The following is a 15,665-nucleotide window of genomic DNA, read 5'->3' as shown; positions in this document are numbered from 1 at the left end:
TATATATATATATATGGTTTACTATCTACCTATAGGGTCTATATCACAACCTCAAAACTGCATAATGCCGAACACCTATTCATCGACACATGTATGTCATATTCCAGTTAACCGAACAGCCATATCACAGACTTTTTTTTCCTAAGGAAAAAATGGTTGGCTGTCGCTGTGAACTTGCCCTTTTCCCCACTGTAATGTGATCTTGGAGTTAATATATTTAGTTAGGAGGGTGTGGGGGGCACAGTGCCCCATATTGGGAGGTGTGGGGGCAAAGCCCCCCCACTTTGTAATGTTTGTACTGGTGTGTTGTGTTCATTTGGCCTACCGATTTCTTTCCCTGGGAAAGAAATCTGTGATCTTGCTGTTTGGTTATCTGGGAGTTCAACATATATTTGTCAATGAAAAGGTGTTTGGCATTGTGGTTTTGAGGTTGTGATATAAACCCTATATAATATATAAATATATATATATATATATATATATATATATGTATGTACAAAATATGTTTTTGTGTGTCAAGCTAGAATTTTTTCTGTGAATAATATGATTGTCATTGCTTTTACATATGTCTCTCATACCACATATTATTTGATTTCTAATTGGAGTTTTTCTCTCTAGTATGGAATATTCCCAGTCAAGAAATCTAGGTAGGTAAGTACATACTCCAGGAATCATTCAGTACAACAAGGAGTATTCCAAAAATGGTTCATGTGTGCTAATAAGTTAATGGACTGAAAATAATGTTGGTTAATTGTTTAATGATCCTTTATTTACATAATTAGTTAAAATACTCAACAGAAAGTTGGTTAATTGTTAAAAATGAATTGAATTCTAGGCTGGATGTCCGAGTTTAGCAATAGTTACTCTGGTTCTTTTTCCAGTTGGCTTGCTTACTGTGTGGAGTCTGCGTTCCCTTCCTGTGATCACATGGTTATCACTGCAAAGTCTTATTTTCCTTCACATCTCAAGGACATGCTTTCTGCCAACTTTGATCATGTCACTGTATGGTTTAGGGAAGGGTAAGTTACATATAAACGGCAATGACAGTGATATGAGAGTTTTGAAGAGTGGGTTATGCTGCGCTGGGAATGGTGGCCAAGGCTGAGTTAGACAGAGAAAATAAGCTAATGAGATGGGTTAGCGGATAGGCTACTCGGGGTTTTTGATAAGGATCTGAGGAAGAGGCAAATGAGAAGCTAATATTTCATGCAAAATATAGGGCCTACAAAAGAAGAAAAGGAGTGAGTGGTGGAGGAGGTACAATAGAATTAAAGGAGAGAGTGGTGGAGGAGGCACAGTAGAAGTAAAGGAGAGAGTGGTGATGGAGGCACAGTAGAAGTAGAGAGAGTGGTGGAGGAGGCACAGTAGAAGTAAAGGAGAGAGTGGTGGAGGAGGCACAGTAGAAGTAAAGGAGAGAGTGGTGGAGGAGGCACAGTATAAGTAAAGGAGAGAGTGGTGGAGGAGGCACAGTAGAAGTAAAGGAGAGAGTGGTGGAGGAGGCACAGTATAAGTAAAGGAGAGAGTGGTGGAGGAGGCACAATAGAAGTAAAGGAGAGAGTGGTGGAGGAGGCACAATAGAAGTAAAGGAGAGAGTGGTGGAGGAGGCACAATAGAAGTAAAGGAGAGAGTGGTGGAGGAGGCACAGTAGAAGTAAAGGAGAGAGTGGTGGAGGAGGCACAGTATAAGTAAAGGAGAGAGTGGTGGAGGAGGCACAATAGAAGTAAAGGAGAGAGTGGAGGAGGAGGCACAATAGAAGTAAAGGAGAGAGTGGTAAAGGAGAGAGTGGTGGAGGAGGCACAATAGAAGTAAAGGAGAGAGTGGAGGAGGAGGCACAATAGAAGTAAAGGAGAGAGTGGTAAAGGAGAGAGTGGTGGAGGAGGCACAGTAGAAGTAAAGGAGAGAGTGGTGGAGGAGGCACAGTAGAAGTAAAGGAGAGAGTGGTGGAGGAGGCACAGTAGAAGTAAAGGAGAGAGTGGTAAAGGAGAGAGTGGTGGAGGAGGCACAATAGAAGTAAAGGAGAGAGTGGAGGAGGAGGCACAATAGAAGTAAAGGAGAGAGTGGTGGAGGAGGCACAGTAGAAGTAAAGGAGAGAGTGGTGGAGGAGGCACAGTAGAAGTAGACAGAGTGGTGGAGGAGGCACAGTAGAAGTAAAGGAGAGAGTGGTGGAGGAGGCACAGTAGAAGTAAAGGAGAGAGTGGTGGAGGAGGCACAGTATAAGTAAAGGAGAGAGTGGTGGAGGAGGCACAGTATAAGTAAAGGAGAGAGTGGTGGAGGAGGCACAGTATAAGTAAAGGAGAGAGTGGTGGAGGAGGCACAATAGAAGTAAAGGAGAGAGTGGTGGAGGAGGCACAATAGAAGTAAAGGAGAGAGTGGTGGAGGAGGCACAGTAGAAGTAAAGGAGAGAGTGGTGGAGGAGGCACAGTAGAAGTAAAGGAGAGAGTGGTGGAGGAGGCACAGTATAAGTAAAGGAGAGAGTGGTGGAGGAGGCACAATAGAAGTAAAGGAGAGAGTGGAGGAGGAGGCACAATAGAAGTAAAGGAGAGAGTGGAGGAGGAGGCACAATAGAAGTAAAGGAGAGAGTGGAGGAGGAGGCACAATAGAAGTAAAGGAGAGAGTGGTAAAGGAGAGAGTGGAGGAGGAGGCACAATAGAAGTAAAGGAGAGAGTGGTGGAGGAGGCACAGTAGAAGTAGACAGAGTGGTGGAGGAGGCACAGTAGAAGTGTGACAAAAAGGAATGATAGCGAGGGCAGCAAAAGCCAGAGCTGAAAGGGTTAGCAGAAGGATCAAGAAGGGAAGTAAGGCCTTTTATATGACCCAACCTGAAAGGAGGGGAGAGTCAGGACTAGTCTGGCTTAGCAAAGATAAGAGGGAGATCACAGAAGACTGGGGGAGGGGGAGTGAAGATACTAAAATGCTGTGCTTCAGTCTTCTTGATGGAAACAAAGGGAGGCTGTCTTGTTGGAAGTGATACAAGACCGAATGTGGAGAGCAGTAGACAGATACCAGGATGGGGGGGGGGGGGTTAGAGGGAAATTATTAATCTTATGGAAAATAATGAGCAAAGACCATTTTGGCTGCCTCACAGAGCTCACATATCTGGCAATTGTATTGACGGACCTCCTGATGCAGATTTTTAACAGTTCACTGACTAGTTCAGCAGTGCTAGTAAGCAGAACAAATATGAGAAACTTCAGGTCAGTTAGTTTAACATTAATGAGAGGAAAAGCCATTGAGAAGTATTCTTTAGGGGGGACTGCTGTTGTCCCCCTAGGCATTAATAAAGTCTTTTAGAACATGGTACACACCTCCACTTATAGTTGCTGATGATCTTGGCTCTAGCCCCTTGAAATTGTTCTTAGCTGAGCTAACGGGCATACTTTTTGTGAAAGGTTGTCACTTACCCCATTGTTTCAACTAAAAAAAAAACATTAAGACACATGGTACTCCCCTCACCCAGTAACAGCCCCAGAAAAATGACTTTTAAGACTCTCTGTTTCAGCATTCAAATATGTGACTAATTCATGATGGTGAAAAATGTAATATATACTGATTAAAAAACAAGAAGAATAAAATACACTAGATCCTAACCATTTATGTTGTATGAAATAATTGCTAGGACCAGAGTGGCATTTTAAACTGATTTGAAGAACAAATGAGTTTATAAAAACACTTTAACCTTGATGTTTTTCTTAAAGTCATATAAAAGCAGACACAATCAAATTTCTAGAATGGTGTTCATGTATAATTCAATAAACAGAAACCTGTGTTCCATAAAAGTGGATTTTGCTGCAAATGTTAAAATGTTTAGGAAATGTAATATCAAATGACTGTGAAAGATGAAGGGGATTACTCAGAAGCATAGCCACTGGGAATCAGAAACCAAACTCATCTGCAGGTTTGTATACTAATTTGGATGAGTAATTCTGCAATCTAATTGGCTGTTATTTTCATTCAAGGTAATCAAAAGCCAAATGCCACCACCACAGATATATATATATATATATATATATATATATATATATATATATATATATATATATATATATATATATATATATATATATATATATATATATATATATATATATATATATATATATACTATTTTGGGTGGCTAATTCTGCAATCTAATTGGCTGCTATTTTCATTTAGAGATTGGCCACTTCCTGAAAATGGGAGGTCACTTGCAGCTCTAGATCAATCATTGGTTTGCTCTGATTTCCCCAGTCATCACCAAGATAGTAGCAATTTCTTATTAGATCTGATGAAGTCAGCTGATGAAAGTGCTCATCCTTCCAATAAAGTTTTTTTACACAGAGGCTAAAAGAGTAAGAATGTTTACTCTATTACATACTTCTGCAAAGAAAATAAGGTAACAGCTTCCATTTGCTTAGCATGTTTCAGGGATCCAACAGCTGTTTTAACAACTAAACCCACTCAGTACCACACAAGGCTCCACCAGCTTTTTTAGCAGCTAAAGATGGGAAAAAAAACAGAACTCTATGCCTACAGCTGGTAACATGGCTAAATCCTGCAAACATCTGACCGACAGCTGTTATAACACATACCTTGAGTTACTGACCCTCAGCTACTACCCCAACTTGTGACTGAATTTGTTAGTCCTGAGGTGTCTTCCAGTAGTAGAACCTTGCGTTGTTTGGAATCGTAATCATCTTGGTTGTGGCCACATAATTAAATGTGATAGACTGAAGAGATAGGACCAGATGTTAAAGGAGCTGGAGCCTTCCTCAATTTTAATCGAAAGAGATGGGAACATGACCTTGTTGTACAGTATCTTGTCAGGAAGGAATGAATATTCATCCTTAATATTAAGAACAGAGGCAGAATGAGGGGGCAAAGGCAACAGATTGCAGGGCCTAACTGCTACCTGGATCTCATAATGGATTTTTTTTTTTTTTTTTTTTACAGACTGGGTTGTAGACGCATGAAAATGACAACCAAAATAGACAGCAGGGATGGAGTCCACAGAGACATTCAAGAGAGTATGGGACAAATGGAAAGTGGGAAAGGGATGCAGCAGAGCTAGAACTATAAATACACTTAAAAGACACAGGGTGAGCAGAGCTAGAAGTATAAATACACTTAAAAGACACAGGGTGAGCTTACTGTCTCCTCGTGATGTGAAGCAAATGTATAGCAGCCTTTCAAAGACTTGGTCATTAAATGGATTTTTTTTTATAACTAGAATGAACTAACAGCCAAGTAATGCCATAGAATTAACTTGATCAGATGTGTATTCCATTGTTTAACAGGAAATACACCCCAGGCGAAAAGTGTGTGAAAAACTGTGGCACAGCAAATCAAACCTGTATTCTTTTGTACGATATGGATAGGAGGAATAAAAAAAGAATATTTTTAAAAACTGAAGTGCAGAAAAGCCTTCATTCCAGTATATGACAACGATATGAATAGAACCAGGGCAGAACATTTTGAAAAAAAAATGATACAAGTAGGAAGGTTAACAATATTAACAGTGATTATAACTTATCTGCATAATTGCATAATAGTTTAACTCATTTGTTTAAATAAAAAATTATCAGTTATATGAAACTTTGACTACTGGACACCTGAATGATTACTTGGATAAATTAATATTAGCTAGTCAATTACTTTGATAAATTGGATATTTGCTTATTAAAAAATATTTGATAAGCAAACTGTTTTCTCTTTAAATGAATTGTGTCAACAGTCAAGTTTTTGTATATAGGAAAAGAAAAAAAAATAAACCAGCTTCAGTTCTACTGATGAATTATATCCTTCATGCAATTCACCCTGCGTGTATTTAGTCAAAACATCTTCCTCACAGACGTCATCTATGGTTTCGACAACCAATTATCTCACCTATCTTACCCTGTCTAAATTCTAAACCTCATAGTTACTGCATTGTTCAATATTTTCTTAAGTATTTTAGTACTTCAGAGAATATATTTACTGTATTAGCACTTAGTTTGCCAGGTCTCTAATATTTTTCTCCCACTTTCTAATTTTTTGCAGTATGACCTGTCTTAGTTTTCCTTTTTTAAAGATTTTAAGGAAATTATTTCTTTGTTTATGCATACATCAAAAGACAATGTTAAAATGGCAAGATTTGTAAGTTATAGGAAATTGAAATCAAACAGTTTATATAATGAGATGCTTTGATGTCATACAAAATTCAAGTGTATTAGATACATTATAATCTAAAAAAAATGTGCAAAATCCTTAGCAGCAGGATTCCTAATTATCTGTGTGCTCATTGATGATTTATATTACATAAAACCTTCCGTTTTATGCAATGACGTTGTAAATGAGAACCCTTATTATACATCAAACTAATTCTGTATTCAAAATGGTAATCCAGTCATCAGTCAAACACAAATATTTTTTACTTGACTTCTGCAGAAATGCATCATAAAATTCAGAAGGTGCTTTAACCATTCCTAATAATACTGTACTATCATTTAGAAGTGTGATCATTAGTAACTTCAGTCCTGGTGTACTGAAAAATGGGTTCAAGTTCATTGTCAAAAAGTGCAGCATATTAGCATTTGGTAAGCATCCCCTAGCTACCAACTACAGCACATATCGCGTACTACTTCAAAATGAAAATATCATAGGAGACCTGGGTACATGGCTGATCATCTCCCTTCCATTTGACCATCACATTTCAACTGTAGCTAGGAAATCCTTTTACCTTGCATAGATCATAGGTAAAGGTATATCTTACAGATCTAAGGAAGTCATCACCTACTTCTACTTTGTATTGATTAGACCCATCACTGAGTATAATGCCCCCTTTGGGATGTAACCTACTAAGAATATTAAGCAATTTCAGAAAACCCAGATATTTGTAGCTGAAAAGATCAGGAGAATAAAATAGTTTTAAGTAAGAGGAAAGACTGATGACTTTGTCCACAAGTTCAGTTTCACATAGACTCCTTAGGGACAGCTAGGGCTAAAAGGGAGCCAGTAGTCCAAGAATGCAAACCGTCTAGCTAACAAACCTACACCAAAAAATAAATGAGACTAAGAAGAGGGATATATTTGTCACACAGTACAAACCTGTCGTCTGGAACAAACTTCGTCCAAATTAAGCAGTGTGACACACTGCCTTTAAAAAAAAAAAGAGCTGCACAACTGGATGGTTCTCACAAATTCATTCCAGTATGATGGACTGGTCTGGGTCTCCGTGAAAAGAGAGGCAAGCCCAAATGGTGGATATTGGCAAGCTGGAAATGGCCTTGGAATTGTTATGATCCTGAATTCTGCAAATGATTTGACCAATGTTTCTGAACATCTTTGTGTTCTAGCCTTTATCAAGTTCTTGTAAAAACTACCTAAATACATTCATAACAACAACAAAAAAAAAATGGCATTTGTGGGATCTACCCATTTAACAATGTTAAAGTTTTTGTGTCTTTCGGCTTTTCCCGGTTAGGGGTCGCCACAGCGGAACTCCAGTCCGCTAATGATTGGTAGCAGATTTTTACGTACCGGGTTACCAGCCCTGACGCACAACCTTCAATGAAGGCATGCCCCATTCACGTATGCCTCCACACAGAAGACGCTCTAGCTGAGAATCGAACGGGACAACGTCTTGCTATGAGGCGACAACGCTACCGCAGCACCACCACCGCAGTATGTTAAAGTAATATATATTATTTCAAAAATCAGACGAAGACAGTTATATGTGCAATAAACTTTATATGTTTGCAGACAAGAAGGTAAGCAAAGAGTCTTATTTAGGATGGCCAGGAATGATTAGTGTTCTATGAGATCTTTATCTTTTCCACTGACAGAGAAATTATGCACCTGTTATCTTTCAAATTCTAAAGATGCGGTTTTCAGACCATGAATGTTAAGTAGCATACCATTACTCAGGATGTACTTAGAAGCTGCAAGGCATACATGCCTGCTGCTTATTACTGACTGTAGGTAGACAGCAAAGTAAATTATCACTTTCATAGGTAACTTAGCAATTTAATTGCCTTCCAAAAATGTGCTCTATTTTTATACATTTCTTAGAAGCTTTCCTGATAGCCTTTCACACAAAATTTCAGTTGCAGATATATTGCAGATAATGCTATTATATGTTATTCAGTACAATTGATCTTAGTTACATTTTGATTTCTTTAGATATGCCCGTTGCACATTGTTCTTCAAAGGCACAATCTTATGATGAGGTTATGCATGACTGAAAAGAATTGTCATGCAGTTGCAATATATTTTAGGGAAACACAAGTTATTCTTTCAGATATGACATTATTGTATTAATGCTGGTTTCATTGTTGTCCTATAATCCATGTCAAAGTGAGTATTTTACTTGCACTATCTAATTTTTTACAGTGGGTATAGATCTCCTGTGGGAGTTTTTTTTAGCAGAAAAATACAGTAATTTGTGTATTACAACTGTTCCTGAATGTACTGCAATAGCAGATATATACCCTTTATACCTTTCAACCTCTTAGAGCAAGAAATATAGACAAGGTCATAAATAGTGAGGGGTCAAGGACCCCAAAAACAGGGACAATTTTTAAATGTTGCTCTTACAAACACAGTTGATTCAATAACAGGTTTTGCATAAGCATAGATTTTATAAAAGGTATGAAGTCTGAAACTCAAATGTCATTATTTTCTGAGTTTAGTACTCAACGATTTACGAATGATTTGCCAGAAAACCACAACTTTATGAGAAACAGGCCAAAAATATGAGGCAAAAATCTGGACAGTTAGAGTTATTACCCTTTATTGTTCTTCACTCTGTATTCTGCATTACCATGAAATACAAGTAAAACTTTGAAAACAATAATGGAGGCCCTCTGAAAGTAGGAAAGAAAAAACAGAAACATCTGACTACAAGACATTTTTGCATCTATTAGACATACCATATCTATGGGGCAGCCACGGTGGTGCAGCGGTTAGCATTGCTGCCTCACAGCAAGAGGTTCTCCGGTTCAATACTCGGCTGGGGTGCTTCCTGTGCGGAGTCTGCATGTCCTCCCTGTGGTTGTGTGGGTTTACTCCGGGTGCTCCAGTTTCCTCCCACATCCCAAAGACATGCTGTAGGTGGATTGAGCACTCTAAATTGGCCCTAGGTGTGAGTGTGTGTATGCATGTGTGTGCTTTCTGTGGAAGGTTGGGCATCGGGCTGGCAACTCGACACTGTAAAACTCCACTGCAAATCATGAACGGACAAGTGATCGGCTGTGGTGACCCCTAACCGGGAAAAGCCGAAAGAAGAAGAAGACACACCATCTTTATACCTGTTTAAGCAGTTACTTTGTAATTGCAATAAATCACCTTGTTACTCAGTTTTGTCTGCTATTAACTTAAGAAGTAAGAAGCCACAATATGTAAAATCTCCTTCAGAATGTATTGCAGTGATTTGCTCATTGCAAGAAAGAACATTTTGATAAAAGGTGGTATATATGGTGTGTGTGTGTGTGTGTGTGTGTATATATATATATATATATATATATATATATATATGTGTGTGTGTATATATATATATATATATATGTGTGTGTGTATATATATATATATATGTGTGTGTGTATATATATATATATATATATATATATATGTGTGTGTGTATATATATATATGTGTGTGTGTATATATATATATATATATATATATATATATATATATGTGTGTGTGTATATATATATATATATATATATATATATATATATATATATATATATATATATATAAAAAAAATATATATATATATATATATATATATATATATATATATAATAAATAAAAATAAGTGGTCAATGTGCCCAAACTCACACTGGTAATCACAAAAGACAGGCACAGCAGATCAGCAAGAGATGTTTATTTTCACTCCACGAACAAACCTCACAGTTCAAAAACAATAACGCTGCTACAGTTCTTAGCACATTTTCATCAACGCACACTTCATCAGAAAAGCTAAACAGTGCTCAGTGTGCTAAATTTATAAGTCTGATGTTATCTGAATCTACCAATGGTGTCTCCTAACAAATTAAAATGTTAATACATTCAATTAACATCCTTGTTGTTGAAATTAGATTTCTTAACAAAATCAAAGAATAAAAAAAGAAATGAATACTTGTTGAATGTTTTGTACAATAGTTCAATAAATTTAAATACTTAAAAGAACATTAAAAAACAAAAAAATAACACTATATATATATATATATATATATATATATATATATATATATAAAATTACATAGAGATATTCAACACAGTACCACAATATCACCATCTAGTGGTGAATCAAAAACTTTACAGGCAAGAATACATAGTGAAAATGTATATAAATATAAATATTGCATGCTTTAAAAGCCATTTTAATTAATACATGAAAAATGTACCTGTTTACAAAATGTTTGAAAAACATATAAAAATGTATGTGTGAAAAATATTAAGATGTGTATAAAAATATATATATATATATAAGTACAACTGATTTATGGATGAGTGGTTAGAACTTGGCTGATCTCAACTTTAATACAGGTTTTAGAGAAATCATTTCATTTAAACCTGGGTGACTGCTAGCCTCAAGCATTAATTGCCAAAATAACTCCCTGTATTCTAAAGAGGCCTTCCGAGGACCACCCCTGGTATCGGGGGGTAATACCTCTATGACGAAGAATAGGAATTTTCCAGATTTACATGTTAAAGTATGTTTAAACAATGCATTGTTAGTGTTTTCCTTCCTTACATCATATAGCTGCTCGTACACCCTTTGTCTCAGCCTTCTCTCGTTTTTCACAATATAAAAGGAATCACATGCCTCACAGGTCACCATGTATACCAAACCACAAGTATTGCAATTTGCAAATCCTTTAGTGGTGATAATTTTGCCTCTACTTTTCAAATATATTTTCTCACCTTCCTTGATGTTGACACAGTAATGACAGCTTCTACATTTATGTGTACCCAACTTGTTTGAGAGATGTGTGACCTGTTTTCCACCCTCACATATGTTCTTAATGTTACATCCTTTTTAGAATACTACTTTTAAGGGTTCTTCAAAGTTCAGATTCAAATCTGAAAAACTGACAAACCTGTTCCACTCGTCATTAATAATATTTTTAACTATATTGGTTTCGCCATTGAAAGTAATAGTCAAAGCTGAATTGTAATGTTTTATATCTACTGGAGAATTGTTTTTAGTGTTAGTGTTGCCAACAATTTTTGTTGAATTCCCCAGGATAGGCAAAAACCTTGTGGTCCTTGCTGTTTTAACTTCTTGTGTCAGTCTTTCTAGCAAATCATTGGGGTAACCTCTTTCTCAAAACATATTTGCAATAGATTCACATTCTCTCTGGAAATATGTCTCATCTGAGGTCATTTTGCTAGCTCATACTAGCTGACCCTTGACAATTGCCTTCTTTTGATAAGGGGGGTGAGATCTAGAAAAATGCAAGTAGGTGTTAGAAAAGGTCTCCTTCCTATAAATTTTAGATTTCAACCCCTGATTTGTTCTCTGTATGCTCACATCTAAAAAACTAAGTTGGAAACTGTCTATTTTGTAAGTAAATTTTAGAAAATCAGTAGTATGTGAGACATATTCATAAAACTCAAGAAACTGGTCAGCAGTGCCATTCCAAAAAAGACAAATGTCGTCCAAAAAAATGACCATAGTAATTCCACAAAATTTTGAAATGGGAATTAAATATGAATTTATTTTCCCAACTGAGTAATATAATGTTGGCATATAAGGGGGCACAATGTGCACCCATGGCTACACCCTTTAATTGTCTGTAATACTCACCCTGAAAGTATATGGCTACACCCTTTAATTGTCTGTAATACTCACCCTGAAAGTATATGAAATTGTTTATCAAAATGAAGTCCATAAGAATCAAACAGGTACAAAACTTGTTAAAGGAAATGGAAATTTGACTCTCCAAAAAATGCTCAAACCATAAAAGACCTGTTTCATGGGGAATACAGGTACATAGGTCTACCACATCCAAGGAAATAAAAAAATGGGGTATTTAAAAATCACATGAATCTTTTAAAATGTTGGAATGTTCCAATATAAATGGCTTCAAATGGAAGTCAATATATTTGGCTAGGGGGGCTGTCAAAGAGCCCTCTGCTGTAACAGTGAGTCTAAGAGGTGGGTCCAAGTGCTTCTTGTAGAACTTGGGTATACCAAATATAGAAGGAATTTTTGGTTTCTCAACATGTAAGTAGTTGTAAGTTTCTAAGTCAATAAGCCCCTCAAGAAGTAAGTCATTAAGACATATTGAAACTTTCCTTTTCACAATGTTAAACTCATTCAAGGACACTCTTTCATATGTATTTTCATCATTTAACATGTTTAGCATTTTGACTTCATAGTCTATTTGGTCCATCAGAACCACCCCTCATCCTTTATCAGGCTTCATGACTCTGAGGTTCTTGTCTATTCTACAAGAATCAAGGATGTTAAATTCATCCTTTGTGAGGTTGGGGGGTACTTTATTAAATTTAAGCTCATCTCTAAGATGCTTCTCTAAAACATTTTCAAAATTTTTGAGCTGTGGATGTAACGGTGGGTTAAAAGTAAATAGTACTCTCTCTCTTATCTAAACCATTAAAAAGTATCTCAAAGTTCTTTTGTCTCACAAACATTTTAACATCCATCAATAAATCAACCATGTTGGCTTTGGCCCTGGGAATATAGGTGAAACCTTTGGAAAACAAACTGAAATGTGTTTTTGTGACAGTGAAATTAGTGTAATTAAATATTTTAAAACCTTTGTAACTGTATACACATTAATTGATAATTATATCTTCTACAGTTTTTATTTCCACTGCCTGTATCTTCGATTTTGATAAAAATTCCGGTTGTTGTAGTTATTTTTATTTTATTTATTTATTTATTTTATTTCCAGTTTGATTACTGGGGAAGTCCACTGGGCCAGAACGTGCCCATTTTCGATGGAGGCCCAGGGAGAAAAGCTCCATAAGCAATACGAATACAATCTAAGTTATATAAACTTGAAGGTAAAAAAAATACATGTATAAATGCATTCATACAGTGAGTAAAAAAAAGCAAATGCATACAGTTTACATAATAAACATCATTAAGGAAAGTAGATAAACAGATTTTCAGTTGTTTCCCTTCAGAGCAGCAAGTTTCCACTGTCTGTAATATTGAGATCTGAGGTTACTTGATATTTACAGTATTTACATACAAGGAGTAGAGAGAGAGAATTACTTAAACTGATAAGTAGCTTAAGTTTGTTTTAGCAGCAATAGAAAAATAATAGTTCTATGGTAGTGTGAAGTGAGGAGTATGGAGGGTTCAATGGGGTAGTTATTTACATTTAAGTGGGATGAAAGCAGGAACATTTATGTTTAGAAGACAGGTAAGAGAAAAGCTGGGTTTTGAAGGATTCTGAGTTAGATGTTCTAAGTGAAGGAGGGAGAGAGTTCTATTTCCTGCCTAGAGAGAAGGAGTTGGCCAGCAGGGCCTTTGGGTTTGTGGATTGAGATTAAGTTCAGATCTTAGAGATCTATTTGGGATGTACGGAGGAAGGATGTTTGTTAAGGCTGGGCATTTATCAGGGTAGAATATTAATTTGTGAGCAGTGGTTAGTTGGAGATAGTCTAGGTGGTTAGAGAGTTCTAGCCAGTTCAGAGATTGTAGGGAAAGGCAATGGTGGGTAGAGGTTTTGGATTTGGTTGCAAATTTAGAGATCTTATTGTAGCAAATTTCGAGTTTAGAGGTGTTGGAAGCAGACAGGTTAGTTAGGAGTGGAGCTCCATATAGTAAAGATGGTAGAAGATAGGTAGTTGCTCAGGAATGCCTAGATGAGTTGGAGAGAAAGCGATTGTTCCTATAGAGCATACCTAGCTTTTGGTGGGTTTTATTTATGTTTTGTTGTATGTGGATATCAAATTTAAAGTGCTCGTCTATGGTGATGCCAAGGAGTTTTGCAGATGGGACCACTTGTATAGTAGAGTTGGTTTGGCTTAGGACTTTGAAAGCATTTTTGTCAAAAGTGAAAGCCCTGGAGGGAGGAAAAAGAAGAATTTTAGATTTATTAGAGTTGAGAGAGAGATTATTTTGGTGCATCCAGTTCTCAGTAGTGGAAAAAGCTATTTGGGTTTTTGTCAGTAGTTCAGGAAGGTTAGAGGCGGCACAGACTAAGATAGAGTCATCAGAGTATTGGATAACTGTTGTGTCTGGGATGGCAGTGTGACGGTTATTTATGAAAATGTTGAAAAGCATGGGTCCAAGGATGGACCCGTGGGGAACGCCAGTGGGTGTTGGTAAGAAGGAGGAGGTAGAGTTTTTCCATCTGACAGCTTGAGATCTGTCTGATAGGGTAGCTGGAGAACCAGGATAGAGTATCGGGGGAGAGATGAATGAGAAGGTGTTTGTGAGAGATGGTGTCAAAGGCTTTAGAAAGATCTAGCAGTACAGTGGAAACTAGTAATCCAGAATCCCTGGCTTGATTGATTGTTTCTAAGAAGGATAATAAGGCAGTAATGGTGCTGTGGCCAGGGCGGAAACCGTGTTGGGTGGGTGTTAGGAGTTGGTTCTGGGTTAAGAAAGGCATGAGTTGGTGGTGGACACATTTTTCTAGAATTTTTGATATAGGTGAGAGTAGGGCAATTGGGCGGAAGTTGGAGTTATTAGTATTTTTGCCTTCTTTATGAAGAGGAAGAATGTAGGCTGAGCGCCAAAGAATAGGCACGTATGTCTCTTTTAAAGATCTGCTAATTAAGATGCTGATAGGGAGAGCAATACCTTCAGCAGCACATTTAAGGAAGGAGGAGGGGATGTTGTCAGGGGCATTAGAGCATGACTTTAGTTTGGATAAGAGCCTTTTTATAAATGTGGTTGAAACAGGTTTCAGCTGGAAATTGAGAGGACAGTTAAAAAGGGTTGTTAGGTGTAAAGGAAAGAGAGTTGTGTGTATTATTGTTTGGAAAGGATTTAGTTAGCTTAGCTATAGATTCAGTAAAGAATTTGTTGAAGTGAGAGCTTAGTTCTGTGTCAGTTATACTAGGGTCAGGGCATACTCCTGGATCCTGGATGGAGAAGGGAATTAACTGATTTCCAGAATTGTTTTGGGTTCTTATTATAGCTGGACTGGAGTTTATTGTAGTAGTTTTTTTTTGTCCAGGGTGATTAGTTTTTTTGCTTGGTTGTAGAGTTGGGTGTATTGGAGCAAGGATGAAGGCATTTTATTTTTCTGGTAGAGCTTCCAGGATTTGTCCCTTAGATGCATGATTTGTTTTGTTTCTTTGGATAGCCAAGGAGCAGAATTAGCTTTGACTCATTTGTTTCTTGGTGGGGCTAGGGAGTTAAGAGTATTTAGGAAGATAGAGTTAAATTGTTCTACAGCATTGTCTGGGGGAAGAGTATTTAGGATCTGCCAGTTAATGTGTTTAAAAATGTTTGAGAAAATTGTGGGGTTGAAGTTGCTGAGATTACGGGTGTGGATGTAATGGTGTTGATATTGGGTGGAATTAGCTGAGCGGTGTATGAAAGCGGGGAGATGGTCACTAAAGGTGTCAGGGGTAGTGCCAGAAATAATTATTTTGTTTGGATGAGAGACTAGGATCCAGTCAATGATGGATCCTGGGGGATGGTTTTTGTTAGGATTGGTGGTTGGATTACTTGGGTGAAGTTGTAAAGGTTAATGAATAGGGAGGGGGAA

Source organism: Protopterus annectens, chromosome 16.part0 (genome assembly GCF_019279795.1).
Source record: "Protopterus annectens isolate FY-2018-M chromosome 16.part0, PAN1.0, whole genome shotgun sequence".
Lineage (NCBI taxonomy): Eukaryota > Metazoa > Chordata > Ceratodontiformes > Protopteridae > Protopterus > Protopterus annectens.
This window is presented reverse-complemented; position numbering follows the sequence as displayed.